We start from the raw sequence: 24,384 nt of genomic DNA, 5'->3' as shown, positions 1-24,384 counted from the left end.
ATGGAGAAATCGGTTCGGGCCCGATCGGTATCCTCTAGATCATCCAAGATGTCTGATTTGGACATCGACAGGGTGCTCCTTCGACTCTTCCAGTCTCCGGTGTTCCAAAAGCTGGTTTCGGCTCCAGCCCAGTTGGCTTCGGAGCCGATGGTCCACTCCCCTACTGTGGTTCCTCCTCCAACAGCTTCGGCACCATTGGAGCCGGTGCTGGTGGAACCTGTGGAGGTGTTAGGGTCGGGCCCGACCCTTGCTCCAACTCCGGCTCTTGGGTCGAAGTTCAGTACACGGACTTCTTCCTTCGGCCCTGGGGGGGAGGCTTCGGGATTGATGCTTTCGGTCCCAAGTCTCCCTCTTGGTGCGTCGGCGGCGGGAGTACCGTCCACTGTCGTGGCCACGGAGGTGGGACCCTCCCAGGATTCTGGTGGTCCCGCCTTCAGGGCTATGAGGAGCGCTTTAGCCAAATCTTCCTTGGCTACCTCCATGGTTTCCCCAGCTACCTCCCTGCATACGGAGACTGGGTCGTTGGCAGTCCCCCTGTCTTTAGACAGTGGAGCCCCTGGGCCTCAGGTTACCCCCGCTGGGGTTTCTCCCCCTCCTGGAGGTCCTTCTGAAGCCTCTTCGGAAGAACCCCCCAGGAAAAGGACATGCAAGAGGAAGCACGTTGACTCCCCTGATGAGTCTTTGACATCTGACACTGATCTCGATGATGCAGAGGGGTCCACTAAGTCGTCCTCGGATGATGTCTCCTTTGCAGACATCCTAGAAGCCCTAAAACGGCGAGGCAGCTGGCAGTCCAAACCTCCCTCTGCTGATGAGTCGGTGTTCCTGAAGGCCTTCGGGGCTCAGCCCTCCGCCTCCTGGGTGTCTCTGCCCTTCGACGAGCTCTTGGATTTGATCTGTCAAAGGACGTGGGAACACCCAGACTCTGTGGAACCGGTGCCTGCTCGTCCGAACAAATTTCTCTCGGCGCCCCCTGATAGAGAGTTCCTTACTAAAGGTGTGGCTGTAGATGCTTTGGTGGTGGCATCTGCTACCCAGCAAGATGTAGCAGAGGCTTCTACATCCGTCCATCCTCCTAATAAGGAGTCTAGGAGCATGGATCGGTACGGAAAGCGCACCCTTAGTTCAGCGGCCTTTACACTGAGGTCCTTGAACTACCTAACGCACTTTACCAGATTTCAGAGGGATCTGATTAAGGAGCTATCCGATACCCTCTTGGGTAACCTGCCTGAGGAGCTGGCCCAGACGGTTGGCTCTCAGCTGGCTACAATGTCGTCCATTTCGAACTCATCCATGAGGCTCATTTCGTATGCGGCCGAAGGGGCGAGTAGAGCAGCGGGTACAGGCATTGCTCTACGGAGACAAGCCTGGCTCCGCCTGTGTCATTTCGTGGAGGCCTTTAAGTCTTCATTTGCAGACGCCCCCTTTGATGGGTCCTCCCTGTTTGGACCCAAGGTAAAAGACACACTAACCCGCTGTGAGCAGGAGGGTAAGACTCTGACTGCCGTAGGGGCACGATTTTCCACTCCCTTTCGGCCTTATCCCAAGGCTAAAAGAGGAGGGAAAATGTGGTTCCGTAGATCTCAGAAGCCTTACCCCTCTCAGCAGGAAGGTTCCCCTTCCAGAGGCAGAGGAGGGGGAAATTCATCCGGAAGACGCCGTCCCAGAGGTGGCAGAGGCCCTCGCAACACTGGAGACCGCGAGTCCTTTCATGGCTCTTCAGCCTTTCATAGTCCCTGAGGGATTGCCCGGCTGTGCTGCTCCGGAGCCAGTCGGGGGTCGTTTCTCGAAGCACCTGAAGGCCTGGGAAGGGATCACTCAGGACCGATGGGTGCTTCGGATTATCGCCGGAGGTTACTCCATCCCATTCTCTCATCCCCCCCCTCAGTCCAGGAAAATCCCGGACCCGCCACCCAGTCAACGGGATACCGCAGCCTCAGAAGTTTCAAAGCTGCTGCAAAAAGGAGTCATCCAACCGGTCCCCGCAGACCAGATCGGATTAGGGACTTACTCAAGATTCATTTTGGTGCCAAAAAAGACCGGGGACTTGAGGCCCATTTTGGACCTCAGTATACTAAACCGTTCAGTCAGAAAGTCCAAGTTCCGAATGGTCACTCTACAAACCATTCTCCCATTGCTGGAGAAAGGTGTTTGGATGTGCTCCATAGATCTCAAGGACGCGTATTATCATATTATGATACATCAAGCGTCCAGGAGACATCTGCGCTTCAGCCTAGGAGGCAGTCATTTTCAGTTCCGTGCGCTGCCCTTTGGTCTCACCACAGCTCCCAGGGTGTTCACCAAGTGCTTGGCAGTAGTGACTGCTCACCTGAGAAGTCTAGGATTCCAGGTGTTTCCGTATCTAGACGACTGGCTCCTAACTGCCACCTCCAAGCATCTACTTCTGCGGAGCCTACAAGCCACTATATCACTGGGCAATTCCCTTGGAATCACCTTCAATTGGCCAAAGTCTGTGCGGCCATCTCAACGAATAAGATTCATAGGGGTAGAGATAGACTCAAACCAAATGTGGGTCTATCTACCTACAGACAGAATTCAAACCATACAAAATCAAGTTCGAGCCTTACTTCCCAGGTCCAAAGCCCCAGCCAGAATGGTCCTGCAGCTATTGGGATCCATGTCTGCCACGGTTCTTCTAGTCCCCTTGGCAAGGTTGCACATGAGAATCCTCCAGTGGCTTCTTTCAGCTCAGTGGTCCTTTCAGGAACTCCCTCTCAGTCACCTCATATGGATCACGGAATCTTGCAAACGGGACCTTCGCTGGTGGCTAGTGCCCTCCAATTTGGATCAGGGACGACCCTTTGTTCTTCCTCCTCCAGCGCCCACTTTGACCACGGATGCCTCCCAGATGGGGTGGGGGGGCATTCCCTGGGCAGGTCAGTCCAAGGCAAATGGCACCCGGAAGAGACTCTTCTTCATATCAACATCCTAGAAATGAGGGCAGTACTTCTGTCCCTTCAAGCCCTTCACGATTATCTCCCTCAGGGCATAATTGCTGTTCACTCAGACAACATGTCAGTTGTCTGGTACCTGAACAAACAGGGAGAAACCAGATCCTATCCTCTTTGCAGAGAAGCCATGAGAGTTTGGGAATGGGCAGTCTCGACCAAACGTTTCCTAGTGGCTACTCACATACCGGGCAAGTCCAATGTCATAGCCGACAGATTGAGCAGAACCATCCTCTCTCCTCATGAATGGTCTCTGAATATGACAGTTGCAAGTCAGATTTTCAGCGAATGGGGAGTTCCATGTTGCGACCTCTTTGCGACTCCTCTGAATGCGAAGTGCAAAGAATTCTTCTCCCTAACCCCGGCTCCGGGGAAGAGCCCCATAGACGCATTAGTCCATCCTTGGCCCACCGGCTTGCTTTATGCCTTCCCTCCAGTTCCTCTCCTCCCCAGGGTGATTCAAAAGGCATCTCTCTTGGGGAGCAAAATGATCTTAATTGCTCCTTACTGGCCTCGTCAAGTGTGGTTCCCCTATTTTCGGAAACATGCTCTGGAAGGTCCATGGTTCCTGGACCAGGTCCCAGACCTACTGGTTCATCAGTCGGGACTATTCTACCAGTCCCTACACACCTTAAAATTGATGGCCTGGCTCCTCCTCTTCCGACGATAGTCAGGAGTCATACATTGGATCCAGATGTTGTGCACATATTATCTTCGGCCCATAAGTCTGCTACAAAGAAACTGTATTCTAGCAAATGGAAAAGGTTTGCTATTTGGGCTCAACTCCGGGGCCTGGACCCCATTTCTATTCCCGTGGCAGAAGTACTAAAATTTCTGACCTCTCTTTTCAATCAAGGCTCTTCAGTTTCTACCATCAAAGTACAATTGGCAGCAATTTCTAATTTTCACGAATCCATAGATCCACCTTTAATGAGCAACAGATTGTGTAAGACCTTCTTGAAAGGTGCTGCTCTATTAAGACCTCCGATTTCTCATCCTGCACCTCCATGGGATCTCGATATAGTGTTACGCCTTGACTTCTTTCCCCTTTGAACCGGCAGCTACCTGTGATCTAAAGTTTCTATCATGGAAGACAGCCTTTCTGGTGGCGATTACTTCTGCCAGAAGAGTTTCAGAGCTTCAAGCTTTGTCAGTGAAACCCCCATACTTGGTTTTTCATAAAGACAGAGTATCCCTCAGACCAAATCCTTCCTTTGTTCCTAAAGTTTGTTCTACTTTATGCTTACAACAATCGTTAGAGCCTCCAGTTTTTTTCCCAAAATACTCTAACAAAGCGGAGTTTATATTCCACACACTAGATGTCCACAGACAGTTACGTTTTTATTTAGACAGGACCAAACAAACAAGGAAAACAGATCAGTTGTTTGTATCCTTTGCAGATAACAAATTGGGCAACGCTGTCACAAAGGTCACTATTGCCAAAAGGATCAGGGACTGTATTACTCAAGCTTATATTTATTCTAGCAAAGAGCTTACCACCTCTGTCAAGGCTCATTCTACAAGGGCTATGGCTACTTCGGTAGCATTTCACTCTAAGCTTGCTATTAGTGACATTTGTGCTGCGGCTACATGGTCTTCCCCGCACACCTTCATTTCCCACTACAAATTAGATGTGGCATCTAGAGGACAAGCTTCATTTGGTTCCACAGTGCTCAGGAGTGTTTTCCAATGAGCCACCTGGGATTTAGGTGCTAGGGACACTGTCCCATCAGTTCAGAATGTAGGCGAGATAGGATCACATAACATCTTTTAGTTATGTACTCACCATAACTTCAGATGTTTGGGATCCATCTCGCCTACATTCCTAATAACCCACCCTCCTTCCCCCTTCCTTGGAGATCAGAGGATATCAGAAGGTCCGAATCCTGTTGTTTCATCTTGAAACATCTAACAATGTTATATAACCAAGTTGTGCATGTGTGCATGAATGCGGACAAACAAGATCTGGGGGATTAGTGGTGGTGCATCCTGGGATAAAGATAGCTCATCCAATTAGAGGCCTCGCTCTATAGCATAAGCGTGCCGAGTCGGAGCCGAGGGATTGGCTCCGAACCCATCAGTTCAGAATGTAGGCGAGATGGATCCCAAACATCTGAAGTTATGGTGAGTACATAACTAAAAGTTCTACAAACATGAGAAACTCATGTAATCCTTGCTTTCCAATATTGCTTTGTTAGGCTTTTCTTTTTGATGCTGTGAAGAGAAGCCTGTCTGTTATACATATAGTATGAATGCACATTGTAAACTCTATACATATATTCAAGCAAACTTTTTCTTTCAGCACATTTACAACATAATTAATTTCAGCTTTATATTAATAATATCTAACAATTCCCTCTGTTTTTAAACATACTCAAAACATTGCCAGAGATAGTTTTGATTGTAACTCTGTCTTGTTAGGGGAGTCAGGTAGGGAGGATAGGAGTGAAGATGCTTGGGATACTGGATCCAAGGCACATCTGATCTTTTATATTTGATAATTAATAGCTCTAAAGGCTAGAGTGGAGGAGGTATATATTTTCTTGCCTAGCCTGCCCATACTTTTGCCGTCCTCATCAGTAGGCAGAAGGGACAAGGATGGGAAAAGTCTTGACTGCTTATCTGGGGTACAGCAATAACTGCTGGGTCTGCCAAGGGGGTTTTCATAATAAATTTATAGTCATCAGGCACCTTATAGAAACAGTCAGGTCTCTTAGGAGCTGGTGGCAAAGAATCAGGATTTTTGGATGCGGAAGCAAATGCATCCAGATATGCATGTATAACTGGAAGGATGGCAGAAGGGGAGGGGGATTCAACTTGAACTCAAAATAACTGAGTTTGTCATTTGGGAAGTATCCCATTTGAGATATTCTTTCATATTGGTAATGGTCTCTCCAAACGTGATTTCCTCTGGGGGAGCGTTCCCTTCAATGGATTCCTCATCAGGGGAATATTCCAGGTGAGAAGCGATCTGTGATAAGTAATGGACTCATCACATGATGGAGTAAAGTTCTTCCTCTTCTCTTTCATGAGGAGTGGGCAGGGGAACAGAAGTAGTTGAGGCAGGCCTTGGGCTAGGGGCAGGGATGGTGGAGGGAGAGGAGGCAGAGGGCCTAAGAGCCATGAAGGCCTGCTTTAAAGGTAGTCAGGTAATCCCTCAGCAGGAGAAAATAAGTTATGTATTCATCATAACATTCCATGTGCGCTGTTCATCTTGCCTTCATTCTTACTGATGGGTTCAGAGCTAATCCTCGGCTCTGACTCTGCCAAATGCAAAAGCTCGAGGTCTTCAACCTGCTCATGGCCTACTCCTATCCCATGATGCATTGATGATTACCTCAGATCTTGTTTGCTGCTAATAAATATATATGCCACTCAACATACCAGTAGTATAGAAAACACCAGATAACGATCACATACTGCCATGCTTTGCCTTAAATCTCAGTCTCATGAACCCTGGATGGGGGTTGGAGGGTGGGACATAAGAATGAAGGTGAGATGAACAACTCGCATGGAATATTATGGTGAGTACATAACTTCTTTATGTGACGTTGTCCTATCTCGCCTTCATTCTTACTGATGGGTCAGCATCCCAAGCACCAACTTTCCTGGGTGGCTCACGGGAGTATATTCTTCAGGACAGTGGAACCAAAGGAAGCCCTGTCCCTGGAGGCCCTATCTACTATGTAATGAGTGATAAAGGTATGTAGCCTTGACTAAGTGGCTGTTGCACAAATAGCATCTATCAGTAATTTGGTAGTAAAGGCTGAAGAGGTGGAGACAGCTCTAGGTGAGTGGGCCTTTGTTCTGTCTTGTAGGGGTATAGTCACTGAACTATAAGTAAAGGAAATACAATCAGATGACCATTTTGATAAAGTGGTTTTCACAACAGGAGCTCCTTTCTTGGAATCTAAGAAATGAAGAGCTGTTCTGTTTTCCTGAAATCCTTGGTCCTATCCAGACAATCAAAGCTGTGAACATCAAGCTTGTGCAGCATATACTCCACCTTACTGCCATTATGAAAAATTAGATATGGGGGTTTAATGGACAAGGCCTGTAACTCTGAAACCCTCTGAGCGAAGTAATAGCTACTAGAAACATGGTTTTCCATGTGAGATGCTTTAGGTCACATAAGACTGGTTCAAAGGGAGGTAGGATGATTCTTGAGAACAAAATTCAGGTTCCCCACAGTAACTGGAGATTTAATGGGTGGTCTGAAATGTATAGTAACTTTGAGAAACGCCTTGGAAAGTCTATGTGACATATTGGATCCTTCATCACCAAAATGAAAGTTAGATATTGCAGCCAACTGAACTTGAATAGTAGTGGCGGCTGCCCCTTCATTGAAAAGCTTAAGTAAAAAATTCCAAAATAGAGGATATTGGAGCTTGTAATGCCCATAGTGAGACTCTCTTCCATTTCCTGAGATAGAACTTTCTGATAGCTGATTTGTGAGAGGATGGATATATGCGCTGCACTGCAGCAGAAAGATTCTGTAACCTGGCTATGTTTGGAAGTGGAGAAGTTTTTCTTGCCCCAGATGTCAGGTGCCCCCCTAATAGGAAGCAATTAAGTGTATAAATACAAGGATATACCTCCAACAAAACAGCAAATACACCAACAAGCTTTTGAGCATAGTAAGGGCAAGTAGAGATGTAGCCAAAAGAAGAAAGGGGGCTGGAGGGAGGGTAACCAGGACTGCAACAGTGACCACACTTGAACATCTACATTTATAGTAAGTGTACACAACTGTACTATGTTCTTCTTGTTTCACTGTTGCAGTCATTACATTTGGGTAGATTCCCAAAGCTAAGGCTGGGAGGAGGAATTTAAATAAAATTAGGACCAGCTATAAGGCCCTGCAAGACTACAGTGGTAAAGCCAGCTCTGGATTTAGATAAAACTGGCAAATGATAATGCTTGGTGAAAGTATGTACAGAACTCCAGGTAGCAGCTTCTAGGATGTCCCTGGTAGGGACGCCCCTGAGAAAGGCTGTAGAGGTAGATGCAGCCCTGGTTGAATGGGGTCTGATGCCCTGTGGGATAGGTTTTTCCATGGTGTTTATAGCATAAATGAATGCATTGGCCTATCCATTTTGAAATAGTTTGCTTTGAAATAGCTTTCCCCTCTGTCCCCTGCAGCAAATGCCACCAGCAGTTCAGATTTCCTTTGAGGTTTAGTCCTGTCCAAGTAGAATCTAAGTTGTCCATGCACATCTAAGGAGTGCAGTATCCGTTCCCCTTTGTTCTGTGGGTTAGGAAAGAAGGTAGGCAAATGAATGGACTGATTAAGAGCCACACTGGATACCACCTTGGGCATGAAGGAGGGATTAGTTCTGAGGGACACCCTGTCCACATGAAAGATGATGAAAGGCTCCACTGCCATAAGGGCCTGTAATTCAGATACCCTTCTTGCTGAAGTGATTGCTAAAAGGAAAACTGTTTTCCAAGAAAGGAATTTTAGATCTGCAGTAGCAGCTGGCTCGAAAGGAGGAAGAGTGAGTTTCTCAAAGACAAAGTTAAGGTCCCAGGCTGGAGTCTGAGCTCTCCTGGGTGACTTTAAATTTTTGGCCTCTCTGAGGAACTGCTTGAGCAGTGGGTGAGAGAAGAGGGGAGGCTCTGTGCTATAATGAGCTGAAATGGCTGAGGTATGAATTTTGATGGAGGAAAAGGACAAGCCCTTATGAAGCATCTCAGTCAAGTATTGTAGAATATGAGGTAAATTGGGCACTGCTGTGCTCATCCCTTGAGAATGGTTCCAGGCACAATTTTTTTTTCCATTTTGAGCATAAGATTTTCTAGTACTATGCCTCCTTGCCTCTAAAATGATATCCATCACTGATTTACTGAGGGGTGGTAAAGGAGAGATTAGGTAATTAGCCAGGCTTCTAGGTTCAGGGTTTGTAGCTGACGGTGCAGAATCTGGTTCTCCTGCTGAGACAACAGGGAAGGAGTGAGGCAGGTGCCAGGGGGCCAAGCGTGACACTGCACAAGAGGGGATACCAGTGTTGTCGTGGCCAGTCTGGTGCAATTAAAATAGTCCTTGGCTTGTCCAGTTTGATCTTTAGTAGTACCTTGGGGAGCAGAGGCAGAGGAGGAAAGGCATAAACTGATCATCCACTTTCCAAGATAGCTTGTGGGGAATCCTTGTGCAAAATTTGTCCAATTGATGGTTCTGGGGGGAGGCAAACAGGTCTATATCTGGGCTCCCCCATTTGCTTGTCAACATGTTGAAAATCCTTGGTTCCAGTTTCCACTCGTGTGGGTCCATGAGGTTTCTGCTTAGTCCGTCTGCCAGTGTATTTAGTTTTCCTGGCAGGAATTGTGCCTGTAGATTCACTTGGTAGCTCAAGGCTGTGTTCCACAATGCCATGGCTAGTCTGCAGAGGGGGTAAGAATGTGTACCCCCCCGCTTGTTTATGTACCACATGATAGTAGTGTTGTCAGTCTTTACCATTAGTTGTCCTGGAAGAATGTGGTCCTTGAAGGCTGTCACAGCATTCTGTACAGCTAACACTTCCTTTTGATTTATGTGCAGGTGCATTTGACTTGGGTTCCATTTGCCCTGAATGCAGTCCCCTGCCAGGTGAGCCCCCCATGCATAGTCTGATGCATCTGTTAAGGTTTGGGCGGCAGGGGGTAGTGGGAATGGTAGTCCCCTGTTTTGGTGGCAGGCCTCTGCCCAGCAAAGGAACTCTAGGCATAGGCAAAATATGATAGGAATCATTGCTTCTAGATCCCGAGAATGTTGACACCATAGGCTTTTGAGATACCATTGTAGTTTCCTCATATGCAGTCTTGCATATGGAATTAGAAGAATGCAGGAGGCTACGAACCCCAAGGCTTGTAATATTTGCCTTGCAGATAACTGGGTTTTTGTGGCCACTTGTTTGAAGTAGGTTGTCAAATGAATCCATTTCTCTGGCGTGAGGAAAGCCATCTGGGAAGTTGTATTCAAGCTTTTATTCTATTTTATTTAACATTTGTTGACCGGGAAAGTTCGACTAGGTTCCACAGATCCTGTTTTCAGCGAAGGCCCGGGTTGAAATGCTCCAGGAGCATGTCTTTTAGAATTGAGTTAGAGGAATTAGCTTGCTCCAAGGAATATAATTTGACAGGGTACCAGGTGTGATTTATTTTCGTTTATGGTGTACCCCAGATAAGTCAGCACCATTTTAATAAAGGCCAGATGATTCAAAAGTATGTCCTGGCTTTCTGTCTGAATTAGACAATCGTCCAGGTATGGGTATATTTGAATATTTCTTTGCCTGCAAAAAGCAATGACTGGAGCTAGGCACTTTGTGAATATCCTGGGTGCAGTAGATAAGCCAAAGGGCAGTGCAGAGAACTGATAGTTCATGTAGCCTGCTTTGAAATCTGTATCCTTGGGACACTATTTAAAACCCATTTGTCCTGGGTAACGAGTTCCCTGTTTTTGGCCTGCAGACCAATCTTTCCGCCTAAAGGAGCATTCAGTTGGGAAGTGCTTGGAAGTTTTAAAAGTAACTCATTGAGACAGTTTTCCATAAGGGGGGGGTCTTACTACTCCCAGATTTGGATGTGGAAACCCCCCACTGCTTAGTCTTGTGTGTCCCTTGGGACTGAAACCTGGGGTTTCTGCTGTGTCTGGTTTTGGATTGAGAAGACCTGGGAGGAGTTGGAAAGGACCAATTCTTAGAGGGCCAATGCCTACTAAATCTAGGAGGCTGAACTTGTAAGAAATCTTTAACAGTTTGATTTAGCTTTATCTTCCATCTTTTTAAGAACTTCCTCAGCTTTGTTGTCAAACAGGCGGTGCTGATTTAAAGGAGCATCCAACAGTTTAGCTTTAACATGATCAGGCAAAGATTGCTCCTTAAGCCAAGCATGCTGTCTGAGCACAGACCCAGTAACCGCAGCCCTGCAAGAGGCCTCTAATGAATCAAATCCACATTGCAAAGTATGTTTTCCAACCTGTTCAGCAGAATGCATTAAATCCTGTAATTCTTTATTTTCAGCACAGTCAGAAATCAACATAATTTTCTGTTTAAGCAATACAATAACCTGTTGTTGATACTTTAACATATGAAACTGGCAGTTTAAAGCCCCAATGGCCAAGGTTGCATTAGTGTAAACCTTCTTACCCCATCTATCCAGCTCCCTGGAGTCTCTATCAGAAGGGGTAGGATTTTTAGCAGTAGAAGCCTTAATGCCCTTAGGTCCCTGTGAGATAGTCTCTGGATCTGCAATAGGATTTTTAAAAAGTAACGTGTGCGAAATCAGGAACCCTGTAATATCTGTCAGGTTTTCTGGGAGCAGAAGGCAAAGAATTAGGGGCCAAACTAGATTCCGAAAAGGCATCATCAATAATGTCTAGTACAGGAGGTATAGCTAAAGGCCTATGTTGAGGCAGGAGTAAGAAATCACCAAGCCTCTTTTTGAATCAGAAAAATCCTGGCTTTCGCAGTGGAAATGCGCCCTTAAGAGTATGCAAGGTTTCACCAAAAGAAAAATCCTCTGGAGGGGAAGCAGAGGGAATAGAGTCCTATGCATCAGAATCCTCATAAGTAGATAAGGGTAAATCCAGATCATCAGAAGAATCAGAGAAAACAGAATCCTGGTCAGAAGATTCATAAACAACTTCAGTCCTAGGTCTCTTAGAAGGGGGAGGTTGGCTTCCCCCGATTAGAGTTATAAGATCTTCAGCCATTCTTATGTTTTTTAGGCATAAGAGGCCTGAGCATGCGGCCAGGGCATCGGTTTCTTAGGCATGGTTCGAGATTTAGGCCTAAATGAAGGCGGCATTGGTTTAATATGCAAGTCTGTAGGTCAGAATACACCCTCAAAAGCCGGTGCTTGCACAGCAACTCTGGACCCATCCAAGGTAGAAACATCCCCAGGTTCCACAGTTGAAGCATCTCGCGGCATACTGGACTCCGAACAGGTCTCAGAGAGGCCTGCGAATCAGAAGTAGCGGGTATCAGGGGCTGCAAAGCACCTCACTGAGTACCGGCGAACTGGTGACTGGCTTAGAAGCATCGGCAGCTTTGGACCTAGGTGGCCTCTATCTTAATCTTTGCATTTGTTTGGAATCCCGGTAGTCGGATGGCTAACAGATGACATTTCTGGATAATTAAACAGAGAACCGAAATATTTAGAGACGAAAATAAACTGATGACAGACAGTGAGCTGATTAAATAAGGCACAAAACCGACCGCAAGGTACGTTGTGGTCAGGGCCTAGGCAAGGAATACAGTACGAATTAAAATCTTTGTAAGGTATTAGCTTTCCACAAGTAATGCAATTATTAACTTTTACTGATATTGGTAAGGAGCAAGAAAAAGTTTCCCCAACGGGGTACTTAGCTTAAGTTGAAGACTTCGGTTCTGAAACTCGAAAACGAAAATTTCAGGAGTCGGCCAACCAGCACTTGTGAACTGCTTCTGGCACTGCACGGCAAGAAAGACTGATGTAATGCCGTTGGCTGCATGTTTTATACCCCTGACGTCATGGAAGAGGGGACAGCAACTGACGCAGGACCCAAGATTTTAATCAGGCCGACTGAGGGCTACTGCAAGCAGATAACCCTAATGTAATGACTGCAACAGTGAAACACTAAGAACATCTTTGGGTATCAATGGAAAAGCATAAAGAAGATCTGGGGGCCAATCATGAAAAAGTGCATCCCTTGGGGCATCCCCTTGAGGGGGAATTAGGGCAAAGTAGCTGCTGCATTTTGTGTTTGTGGAAGTGGCAAAGAGATTGCAGCAAGGCTGGCCACAATTGCAGAATATCCTTTCCACTACTACTTTCTTCAGGGACCACTCGAGGCAATAGAATTGCCCTGCTCAGTCTGCTATGATGTTGGACCTCCCCATGATATGCATTGCTATCAGAAAGTGTTAGGTGGAGGTTGCCCACTGCCATACTCTCAGGGCCTCTTAACATAGGGGATAAGATCTGGCTCCTCCTTGTTTGTTGATGTACCAGACTACTGACATGTCTGTATCGCAAAGGTTCCCTGAGGAAAAGTCTTGAAAAGACTGCAACGCTAGAAGTACCGCTCTCATCTCCAGGACATTGATATGCAGATTGGCCTCATAATGATTCCATGTGCCTTGGGCTGTTCCTCCCGGATAATCACCCCCCCCCCTTTCAGGGAAGCATCCATGGTCACTATGGCTATATGGGTTGGTAGAATAAAGGGACTTCCCGTCATTACCCAATGCGATATTAGCCACCATTAGAGATGCTTTCTGTAAGAATTCATAATTATGATCTGGTGAGACATTGGGAGATCTTGAAATGACCACTGCGTGAAAAGGAGCCATTGTAGTATGCGCATGTGTATCAGACCCAGTGGAATTGCAATGATGGCTGCTGCCATTGTACCCAACAATTTGAGAACCATGAATGCTGGGGCTTTTTGCTTTGAGAGAAGAGTTAGAACCTGTTGTCAAAGAGTACAATCCCTTTCTGGCGGAAGTATTAGGATCACTGTAGTAGTGTCCAAGTCTGCTCCTATGAAAACGGTATGTTGCAAAGGCGATAAAGACAGACTGAGTTTATGGTAATCCTCAACTGACAGCATAGATTCATAGCGGTGTCCCTTGCTTGAATGAGTTGATGCCTGGTGGTAGCAGTTAGAAGCCAGTCCTCTAGGTATGGAAACACCTGGAATACTAAATGTCTCAGGTGAGCCTGACTACTGCCATGCATTTGGTGAACACTCTGGGGGCTGCAGTAAGACCAAAGGGCAGGGTTCAAAATTGGTAGTGACTGTCCCCAGATGAAAGTGCAGATGATCTCTGGATAGTCTGGCCATTTTTATGTGGTAGTACGCATCCTGGAGATCTATCGAGCGCATCCAATTCTCTTTTCCTAGAAAAGGAAGCATAGACTGCAGCGTGACCATCCAGAACTTAGTCTTTTTTTTACAGATTTGTTCAGTCAGCTGAGATACAAAATGGGTCTCCAGTCCCGTTTTCTTTGGAACTAAAAAGAACCTCAAGTAAATTCTAGATCCTATCTGGTCTGCGGAGACCGGTTGGATGACTCTCTTGTTTAGCAACCTTTGAACTTCTATGGTAGCTTGCTCCCTGAGACTGGGTGGAATGTCTGGGATTTTCTTTACAGGGGGAGGTGGGGCAAAAAAGGGTATAGAGTAACCTCCGGATATGATACTTTGTACCCAGCTGTCTTATTTTTAGCTATGCATCTGGGTACAAAGATAAGCGCCCCCTGACTGCCTCCAGAGATGGACAAGCTGGCCTCCTATCAGGAGTGCTGGTAGGGCTTCCCAAAGAACTGATCTGTCACCCTGGTTCTGCGGACCCCCTCTGCCACGTGGGCAGTGTCTTCCATTAGTCCCTCCTGTGCCTGGGGGGGGGTTCACCACGTGTGTCCTGAAAGGCTCCTAGAGGTTTACTGAACCACATCTTTCCTCCTTTCTGGCCTTTGGGTAGGGTCTGGTAGGAGTGGAAAAATGGACTCCGGCAGCAGAGTGTTCCCGTCTTGTTCACACCTGGTAAGCATTTCTTTCACTTTGGGTCCAAATAGGGATGAGCCATCGAAAGGGGGTGTTGATAAAGGATGACAAAGGGCTCTGCAAAAGAACACAAGTGCATCCAGGAATGTCTCCCAAGAGCAATTCCTGTAGCTGCTGCTCTGCTCACTCCATCAGCTGCATATGAAAGCAAACGCATGGACGAGTTTTGTTAGGAAACTGAGGGTGAAAAGCTGTGAAGATATTTTATCTGAGACCCCTGCAGCTACTGAACCCTGTAGAGTATCTCCAAGCTCTTTTAGTAAATCTCTCTGTGATCTAATGAAATGCTTAAGATAATTCAGTGACCTAAGAGCAAAAGTCACTGAAGACTCTCTAATCTTTATTTGGTGAATGGACCGACGCAGAAGTTCTGGATAACTCCTCCTTGGTGGCTGCCGCCACCACCATGGCATCAACAGGGACCCCCCTTGGTGAGAAGCACCCTGTCCTGTGGTGGGGTAATAAACTTATTGGGCCTCCTAGGGACAGGTTCCACTGTATCTAGAGACTCCCACGCCTTTTGACAAAGTCCATGAGTTCATCGAAAGGCAGAGACACCCAAGAGATGGAGGGCTAAGACCCGAAAGCCTTCAGCTAGACTGACTAGTCATCAGTAGGTTTGGTGGACTGCCAATCACCCCTCTTGTTTGAGAATCTCCAAGATATCTGTGAAGGAGATATCTTCTAAGGGTGACTGTGGGGAACCTTCTGAATCATCCAAGTCAGTGTCTGAAGTGACGGATTCCTGAGGGGAGTTCCAGATACTTCCTCTTGCGTAGCCTCTTCCGAGGACCTCCTCAGTGGGAGCTTCTGGGGAGGTCTCAGAAGAGCAGGGATCACCCAATGAGGCTTCCTGAGGCTCTGGGTCCCTACGCTTTTATGGAATCAGTGATGAAGTAGACACTGGCACTTTAGGGGGAGAAGCTGCTGGTCCTGATGAAGTGGTTGTCCTTGGGGACAATGCTCTCCTCATGGCATCAAAGGCCCCCCGTTCCAATGCGAAGGAACCCCTGGATCAAACGATCCAGCTGATTCCCCCAGTACCAAGATGGTAGGCTTTGCACCAGAGGTAGGAGCCAAAGCCCCGAGAGGCAAAGTCAGACCCAAAACATCTGTTTGACTATCCTCCCTGGACCTGACCAGTGCATCATCAACCCCAGAATCTTTGGTTGGCGCCACTGTCAGACAGGTCTGTACCGAACGTCCTGGAGTAGGTCTTGGCACCAATGGCTCCACTATCATCAGTTACGAGCACTCTGGCTCTGAAACAGAGTTGGATCAGAGGAGGAACAGGAGTAGAGGGGGGAGGAATGGTTTGTTCCAAAGCCTGAGGGGTCAGACCCAATAAAAGCTTGGCAAACACCAGTATCTGCAGAAGCCACTGCACCACACGATCCATATCAATGTCTGACAGGCTACTTGATGACCAAAAGGATGGAACCAAAGAAGCCACAGATTGCATTGGTGATTTCAGAACAGGAGATACTGGCTCCAGTACCGGGGACCGGCTCCTAATAGTAACACAACTGTCGGCTCTGATGTCAGTGGAGCCGAAGTTTAGTCTGATTTGGACTGACTGGGAGATGGGGATTTTCTCGGCTATGAAGATCCAGAAGCAGATGACTTTTTTGAAGACTTGGTCGGTTTAGTATGAGCTGCCCTACTATGATCTCATGATTCCTGAAAGGAAGATTTAATTACACCCTTGACAATTAATTTATTCTTCCTTTCCTGTAACACTCACAAAACGAGTGGCATATGGAGCAAGTTTCCTGCAGATGTAAGGGACCTAAACAGTACAAACAATCGGTGTCAATCAGTAATGGACATCTTTTGTCCGCACTTGGGGCATTTCTTGAAGCTTGAAGGCTTAGCCTGCTTACTCTTGTCCTTATCCTACGACATTTGCATGTGTAAAAAGAGAACAGCCCACACAAAGTACAGTTGTGTACCTACCATAAATATAGATGTTCGAGTGTATTCACTGTTGCAGTCATTACTCTTGGGTTATCCTGCTGGCAGGCTACCCTCAGTCGGCCAGAATTCCAAAGTCTAGGTCCGGGGTCAGTTGCTGTCGCCTCTTCCCTGACGTCAGTGCACCAGGGATATAAAAGATGCAGCCGATGCCATTTTCTTCAGCTTTTCTTGCCCCAGATGTCAGGTGCCCCCAAATTGGAAGGCTGAAAAATATGCCAATAAAAATGCATGCACAAAAATAACATTTCCTTCACCTACATGCAAATACACCAAATAGGTTGTATAGGATAGAGAAGTGCAGATAAGTCCCAGCAAAGAAAAGGGGGATGGTGGGTGGGTAACCTGGACTGCAACAGTGAATACACTCGAACATCTACATTTATGGTAGGTACACAACTGTACTATGTTCATTGTGTTTCACTGTTGCAGTCATTACTCGGGTTGAATCCCAAAGCTGAGCATGGGTGGCTGGACTAAATAGGATTAGGAGAGGCTATGAGGCCCTGCAGAACTACAGTGGCAAAGCCTGCTCTGGACTTAAAGAGGTAAGTGGTACTCTTTGTGAAAGTGTGCACTGAACTCCAAGTTGCAGCCTCTAAGATATCTTTGGTTGGTACTCCTCTGAGGAAGGCTGCTGAAGTGGCTGCTGCTCTGGTGGAATGAGGCCTAACGCCCTTAGGCACTGATTTGTCATGTTGAAAATAGCAGGAACGGATGCAATGGCCTATCCATTTAGAAATATAGTCTATTTTGAGATAGCCTTTCCTTGTGATCCTGCAGCATATGACACTAAACGTTACTCAGTCTTGCTGAAAGCTTTAGTTCTGTCCAAGTAGAAGCGCAACTGCCTGTGTATGTCCAAAGAATGCAGAATTTTCTCACCCTTGTTCTGTGGATTTGGATAAAAGGTAGGCAAGTGAATGGTTTGGTTGAGGGCCACACTGTACACCACCTTAGGCATAAATATAGGGTTTGTCCTCAGAGAAACCCTGTCTGGATGAAAAATGATAAAAGGTTCCACAGCCATGAGTGCTTGCAACACCGAGACTCGCCTTGCAGAGGTTATTGCTAGGAGCAGAGCGGTTTTCCAGGATAAGGATTTTATATCTGTTGTTGATGCTGCCTCGAAAGGAGGCAGTGTGAGTTTTTTCAAAACATAATTGAGGTCCCAGGCCGGAATTGGTGCTCTCCTTAGAGGCCTAATGTTTTTGGTCCCTCTGAGGTACTGCCTTATTAAAGGATGAGAAAAGATAGGTGGGTTCCGTATTGTAATGGGCTGAAATGGCAGAGGCATGAATCTTAACTGATGAGAAAGAAAGGCCTTTGTTCAGCATCTGTTAGGTATTGTAAAATCTGAGGGAAATTTGGTACACAATTGTCAATGCCTTGTTCCTGGTTCCAAGCACAGAATCTCTTCCATTTTTCTGCATAGGATTTTCTGGTACTGGGCTTCCTGGCTTCCAAGATAACATCCATAACAGCTTTTGAAAGAGGAGTGTTCTGAATGGCTACATTATAAGCCATGCTGCCAGATTTAAGGTCCTGAGTTGACTGTGCAGGATATGATTGTTCTGTTGGGTCAGCAAGTGAGAAATTTGAGGCAATATCCATGCTGGACCTTGAGACAAGCTCTTTAGGATTGGGTACCAGTGAGTCTGGTGCAATCAGTATCATTTTTGGCTTCTCGTCTGACCTTTAGGAGTACCCTGGGAAGGAGAGGCAGTGTAGGAAAGGCATATACTGTTTTTTCCAGTTGAAGCATAGGGCGTCCACTTTCCATGCTTGCTTGTGATAAATCCTTGTGCAAAATCTCTGCAATTGGCAGTTGTGAGGGGAGGCAAATAGATCTATGTGTGGGCATCCCCACTTCCTTATTATCATGCTGAAGACTTGTGGATCCAGTTTCCATTCGTGGGGATCCATGAGGTTTCTGCTTAGTCTGCCAGAGTATTTGTTTTTCCTGGCAGGAATTGTGCTTGCAGGTGAACTTGAAAAGCCAATGCTGTGTCCCATAAGGTCATTGCTTGTCTGCAGAGGGGGTAGGAATGTGCATCTCCCTGCTTATTTACCACATAACCGTAGTGTTGTCTGTCTTTATCAGTATCTGTCCTGGATGAAGCAGGTCCTTGAAAGCGGTCAGGGCATTTTGAACAGCTAGCATCTCTTTTTGGTTGATGTGAAGATGCATCTGGTTTGCAAGCCATGTGCCCTGAATACATTTTCCTGCCATATGCCCCCCCCCCCCCCCCAGGCATAATCTGATGCATCCGTTGTCAGTGTCTGTCTGGTTGTGGATAAACTGAATGGCAGACCCTTGTTGTGGTGACAGGCTTCTGCCCACCATCGAAACTCCTGTTGCAGGCAGGGAATGAGTGCAATTATGTCTCCAGGCTGTGGCAATGCTGAGTCCAAACACTTTTCAGATACCATTGTAGTTTCCTCATATGCAGTCTGGCATATGGAATTAGTAGAATGCAGGATGCCATGAAACCCAAGACCTGCAGGATTTTCCTTGCAGATAAGTGGGTTTTTGTTGCCAGTTTCTTGAAGTAGTCAGTTGCTTTTGTCTGTCTGGCATGAGATAAGCCATCTGGGCAGTTGTATTTAAGCTTGCACCCAGGAATATTATCTCTTGAGAGGGCACTAGTTTTGATTTATTTTCGTTTACTGTGTACCCTAGGCCAATTAGTAATCTTTTACAAACGCCAGATACTTTAGAAGAATGTCTTTGTTCTCTGCTTGAATTAGGCAGTTGTCCAAGTAGGGATATATTTGAATTCCTCTTTGTCTGCAAAACGCAATTACAGGTGCCAGGCACTTTGTGAAGACCCTTGGCGCAGTAGATAAGCCAAAGGGCAGTGCAGAGAATTGGTAATGCATCGAGCCAGCTATGAATCTGAGGTATCTTCTGCAAGATTGTCTGATTGGGACATGCAGGTATGCCTCTTTTAGGTCCAAAGTTACGAGCCAAGCCTTCTTGGCCAGCATGGGCAGTTGCTGCTGTAGAGTCAACATCTTGAATTTTGGAACTTCCAGAAACGTATTTAGTATAGACAGGTCCAGTATTGGTCTCCAGGTTTTGTCCTTTCTGCGTACTAGGAAAAGACTGGAGTAAAATCCTTGCCCCTGCTCTTGTTGTGGCACATGCTGAATGGCCCTCATGTCCATGAGGGCTCTAGTTTGTTTTTGTGCCTCTGCCCATTGACTGTGTGGCAGGTCCGGCATACCTTTTGACCTTGGTAGAGTGTGAAAATGGAAACTGTAGCCTTAGGACACATTCAGGACTCATTTGTCTTGGGTAACCATTTGCCAATTTGATGAAAAAAGTGCTAGCTTTCCCCCTAAGGGGGCTGCCAAAAGAAAAGTTCTTGGATCTGGCAGAGGAAAGTCATTGGGACGGTTTCCTGTAAGGTTCTGATTTGTCTTCTCTGCTTTTGGAGGTAGGAGCACCCCATTGTTTAGGCCTGTAAGAGCCTAGGGGCAGAGATCTGCCTCTGGGACGCCTGTATCTGCCTCTGTGGTCTGTCTGACACTGGAAAGGACCAATTTTTAGAAGGCCAGTTCCTGCTAAACCTGGGTGGCTGTACCTGTAAGCAATCCTTGACAGTCTGCATGGATTTTGCTATATCTTCCATTTTTTTCAACAGCTCTTCTGCTTTAGTACCAAACAAAGTATCATGCTGTAATGGTGCATCTAATAATTTTGCTTTAACATGATCAGGCAGATTCTGTAACTTTAACCAAGCATGCCGTCTAATAACAGAACCTGTAACAGCGGCCCTGCAAGTGGCCTCCAGTGAATCAATCACATTGCAAAGTATGCTTTCCCACATGTTCAGCTGCATGCAATAAATCCTGTAATTCCTTGCTCTCTGAACATTCAGTATTTGTCAATTTCTGTTTAAGCAATGACATTAAATATTGCTGATATTTAAGCATATGAAACTGGCAATTTAAAGCCCTTACAGCCAAGGTAGCAGAAGTGTAGACTCCCCCCCCCCCCCATCTGTCTAGAGCCCTAGAATCCTATCAGAGGGGACAGGGTTTTTTTGCAGTGGAAGCTTTAACCCTTTTGGGACCCTGAGATATAGTTTCTGGGTCAGCAGAGGGGTTTTTATAGAGGAATTTATGAGAATCCGGGACCCTGTAGTATCTGTCTGGCTTAGCAGGTGCAGGGGATAAATACATCTACAATGTCTAGAACAGGTGGAATAGTAAGGGGTCTGTGCTGCAGAAGTAGCAAAAAGTCTCTGAGCCTTTTCTTAGATTCAGAATAAGCTTGGCTCTCCCAGTAGAAATTCTCCCTCATGGTATGCAGGGTTTCCCCAAAAGAATAAAGAATAATCCTCAGCAGGAGAGGCTGCAGGAATGGATTCTTCAGCATCAGAATCTTCATAGGGAAGCATGGAGTAATCCTGTTCAGAAGAGGAATCAGAAGAAACAGAAACCTGATCAGAAGAATCATACTCTGTCTCTTGCCTAGGCCTCTTATCAGGAGGGGGATGGGAGCCGCTGATCAAAGTAATTAGGTCTTCGGCCATTTTGAGCATGTTTCTTAGGCATTGAAGTCTGAGTAGGAGAATGCTGTACTCGTTTCTTTGTCTTTAGAGCTGCTTTAGTCTTTGAAGCTGAAGATGGCTTAATATGTAGTTGTGTAGGTCTGAAGACACCCTCAGAAGCCGATGCCTGCTCAGTGGCTCTGGACCCATCTGAGGGAATGATTTCCGAGTGTCCAATACCTTGAGTATCCAGAGGCCCAGTCGGCTCCACGTGGGAGTCGGAAGCAGCCTGTGGCTCTGAGGTAGCAGGCGCCAGGGACTGCGAAAGCGCATCACTGGGAACTGGTGACTGGCCTGGCAGAGGCCTCGTTGTCGGTTTTGGACCTCAGATGCCTACCTTTTCCTTGTCCTTGCATTTTTTGTAAACTCCGGTCGTTGTCTGTTCCGACGGCATTATATAATTAAATCTCCGGCCAAAGTAATGAAATGCAAAATCGAACAGACGCTTAATAGTGCATTGGTTAAATCTAGCACAAAACCGACAGCTAGCAATGTTGTGATCAGGTCCTAGGCAAGGAATACAGTAAGAGTGAAAATCCTTACGAGGTATTTGCTTCCCACAAGAAATACAATTGTTAACATTTGCTGACATCAGTCTGGAGCAAGAAAAAAGTTTCCCCAACGGGGTACTTAGCTTTAATGAAGACTTCGGTTCTGAAATTCGGATTTGAAAATCTCAGGAGTCGGCCGACCTGCACTTGCGAACTGCTTTTGCTTCGGGCACCGCGCGGCAAGAAAGACTGAAGAAAATGGCGTCAGCTGCATCTTTTATACCCCTGGCGCAATGCTGTCAGGGAAGAGGCGACAGCAGCCGACGCCAGACCTAGACTTTGGAATTCTGACCGACTGAGGGTAGCCTGCCAGCAGGATAACCCAAGAGTAATGACTGCAACAGTGAAGCACGATGAACATCACACTAATAATTCAAATGAGCTTGAAAATAAAAAATAGCCTTCCACGTATACAAGCTACAAATAAACTTCAAAACACACAACAAATTATGAAATTTAGCCTCCTAATTTAAACAGGCTATAAATGGAAAATTAAATTCACACACTACCCTATGAATGAAAACTCCAGCCAAGTTAGAACTTCTGAGTGACCTCCCAAACCTCCTGTAACATAGGCACATGGGATATATGCAAATGACCCTTATGAACATCAAGTGTTTCAGCTATATGGCAATTCTGATTGCCCATGGCTTTTACATTTAAAGTAGTTTTAATTGACAATTTCAGGCCAATAAAGCCAAACCCATGCCATGCATATATCCCATGTGCCTCTGTTACAGGAGGTTTGGGAAGTCACTCATTGGAAGTTCTAGCTTGGCTGGAGTTTTAGTTTTTACTGATTGTTTTAACACTACCCTATGAAGAAAACTCTAAATGTATGCGTGTATATACAATTCACAGTTGGATATAAACATACTATACTGTTAAATTCACAGTAACACTATTATGAAAATGTAACTAGATACAAGGGGATAGGGGTAGAACAAGGCCTTCAAACAGGCCACAAAGACAAGAATATAATCTCACACTCAGAAAAGTGCGAAAGGCGCTCTAAATAACTAAGTCAGTAAAACTTATCCAAGATTCTACAAAGTATACGATACATATATATATATAAAAAAAAAACTATTTTCACTGGGCAGAGCTGGTGAATCACCCGATCTACTACAGCCGCAAATGAGATCTGGGGGAATCACCAGTGCATCATGGGATAGGGAGTAGGCCACGATGCTGGCTGAAGACCTTCAGCTTTTGCATTTGGCTGAGTCGGTGCAGAGGATCAGCTAAGAAACCCATCAGTAAGAAAGAAGACGAGAGGACTTCACATTAAATGTTTCATTTTTTGCTTCCTTTTCAAAGTTTTGGGAGAAGGCCCAACTTCTGGGGCCTGAGCTAAGGCTGGGGCTTCAGATTCTGGTATTCCAGCTGGGCGTCTGGTGGAACCTGGTTCACCCTTAATTTCAGTTAAAAAACATTGTCCGAGCAATCTCAGTGGACGTGCCAGCCGGTACCTCAGCAGAGACTTCCTCAAAGGGAATCAAAGTAGACTGATCTAGCAAACATCCCTCAACCCCTAGATCAGATCAGACAGCAGACAGGCTGAGAAATCAGCCTTTTTCCTGTGGTGGTTCCACCTGGGCGGCTAACTCGGGATCCATCCTAAGTGCCAACTTTTTTAGCCTCTGGTCTTCTAAGTAAAAGGGCAGCCAGACAGCTTCTGAGTGTCTTGGGGATGAAGGATTGGCAAATGGGACAGGAGGTTCCCGATTTAGGCAAAAAATGCAATGGTCATGCAGTCTTTATGTGGAATTTGACATCCGCATTTACCCTTTTTGGCAGTCTAAAGGGAAGTCAGCAAACCAAGCTCAAGCAATAGTAAAGAACAAAATCCCCAACAGGTATTTGCCTTTAGACATCTTGACAGAGGAGCTAAGCGATCGATTTGACGTTAGACCGTGGCATTTAAGGCCCCTGGTTGTTGGCTCTCAGTGTGATGACCCATGCACCTAGAGCAACCAGGCTTAAGCTTTTGTACAAAAACAGATGTTCGGGTCGCCTGAGGCAGAGAATTCCTCACCACGAATACTACAGCATGGGAATAGGACATTTTAACATCCTCTGGGAACTTATAAAACCTGTCTGGGTGTTTGGGTGCAGGAGGCTGTGAATTGTGTTTTTTGGAGGAAGCCAAGAATGCAGGGTGTACCGTGGGAACAGCCGACAGGTTGGGAGACTCCATTTGCAACAGTTCATCTCTCTTCTGGGTCTCTGCAACCTGACTGCTGTCCCACTTACAGAAATCTTTCATTTGAGTAATGGTTTCCCCGAAGGTGACATCTCCTGGGGAATCTGTGCCATCAGACATTTGGGGAAGCGTACCCCAGAAGGAACTTGTGAAGTATAAATGAGACATTCATCCCTGATGAATCCTCTGGATGAAACATCCGAAGCAGGTTCACCTTTGGGGCTAGATGCAGTAGGGGCCTGGTGTAGGGCTAAGAAGGCATTCAAAAGGCCTTGGGTGAAGGCCTGCCAGTCAGGAAGTTGACTGAGGGAGCAGGCAGCAAAGGGACAAGATGTTCAGTTTTTTGTTTCATTTTACCGGACTCTGATATTAAGGTATCAGAGATCCGATGAAGAGTGGAAGGGCCGAGTGGCACTCAATATCAGAGCCAACATCCTCACGAACCACAATTTGCGAGACCCCATGTGGACCCTCTGATATGATGAGCCTAGGTTTCCCCCTCGGCGACTGAAGACTAATGAGATTCCTTCTGGGATGTGCCCTCAGCTTCTTTAATGGCTTCCACCTGAGTACCCGCCAAAGGTAGGTCCAAGGA

The sequence above is a fragment of the Protopterus annectens genome, chromosome 1.part0 (genome assembly GCF_019279795.1).
Source record: "Protopterus annectens isolate FY-2018-M chromosome 1.part0, PAN1.0, whole genome shotgun sequence".
In the NCBI taxonomy this organism is placed as follows: domain Eukaryota; kingdom Metazoa; phylum Chordata; order Ceratodontiformes; family Protopteridae; genus Protopterus; species Protopterus annectens.
The sequence above is the reverse complement of the archived record's forward strand: the minus strand, read 5'-3'. Positions refer to the sequence as shown.